The sequence below is a fragment of the Prionailurus viverrinus genome, chromosome B3 (genome assembly GCF_022837055.1).
Source record: "Prionailurus viverrinus isolate Anna chromosome B3, UM_Priviv_1.0, whole genome shotgun sequence".
Taxonomy (NCBI): domain Eukaryota; kingdom Metazoa; phylum Chordata; class Mammalia; order Carnivora; family Felidae; genus Prionailurus; species Prionailurus viverrinus.
This window is the reverse complement of record NC_062566.1, coordinates 115,153,401-115,154,663: the sequence shown is the minus strand read 5'-3', so window position 1 is coordinate 115,154,663 and position 1,263 is coordinate 115,153,401.

Sequence of the window (1,263 nt, the reverse complement as noted above, 5' to 3'; positions counted from 1 at the left end):
TTTGGAGCCAGTTGGTAAACACGCAAACAGCAGAGACTGAGGACTTGTGCAAGAGAATTTGAGGAAGGGGTTACCCAATGGTCCTCAGATTCACACTCAAGGTTGGGGGTGGCGGGGCGGTGGGGGGGGGGGGGGAGACCAGGGCTCACACCCTGAAGTGTTGTTGACAGCTGATTGCCAGCTGACTGTGTAGAGGCCTGGGGCCAGCCTCTCCTCTCTGGGCCTCTTTCCTTGTCTGAAAAATGGGGTCCATACGCATTTCACCTTGGGTTGCTGTGAGAATTAAGCGAGGAAACAGATGTAAAGGCATATAGCACTGTCCCCAGCACACAGGAGTAGCTGGGCTGGGAAGCCATGCAAAAAGACAAGGACCAATATCCTACAGGGCAGCCCCCATGGGGGGCCTGGAATCAGGACCACAAGGACCAGGGAAGCCACTTTCACGTGCTGTCGCTGGGTGGGATGTCTTGTCCTGGACAAAAGGCTCGAGCCCTCAGCCCAGGATTCTAGCATGGGGACCTGAGCACGGAACTCCTGTCAGTATTTCTGCTGCCCTGGCTATGCTCCACGGGCAACTACCTTCCACCTCCAGGGAACTATGAGGAGAGTCTCAGGGTCTAGTGGCCCCGTGGCCCAGGCTGTGGCCAGGAGGGAGAGAGGTAGTGGTAGCGGTGGTGGGGAAGCTGTAAAAAAATGTAAATAGTGCAGTGTGGAGCATGGCTCCAGCTGTCTGGCACTCACCGGAGCTGGCAAGAGCCCGAGGAAGGAGCCCCAGACCCCGGGCGCCTTTTGTCCCTGGGTCTTGGCTATGTAAAAGGTGGGGGAAGGGACAAGAATTCTTGGAACTTGTCCATTCATTGGAGCCCCCCTGCTGCCAGCAGGTGCGAGAATGGGGGAGGGAGATGCGGACTCTGGCCTGGAAGGTTTAGAAATAAGAATTGCAACTCAGCATGCAGTGAACTGACAAACAGATTCCTCAGGTTCCAGCCTCCTAGGCTGTGAACCTTCAGGCCAGCCAGACTCCATCCTGCTTTGAATGCGGCCATGAACCGGTTCCCCGCGCTCCAACCGGCTTTCCCAACTCCCCTCTCGCCAGTTCCCAAATCCCAGCTTTGTGTACCCTACCAAAGAACACTGCTTCGCCGGGCCTACTCCCAGGGTTGTTTGATTTTCTGAGGTTTTGGTTTGTTTTCATTTTGCAGCTCCTCTGTGGCTGCCAGGGCCTTCTCCAAAGCATCACATTCAAGCATTAGACATTACTTG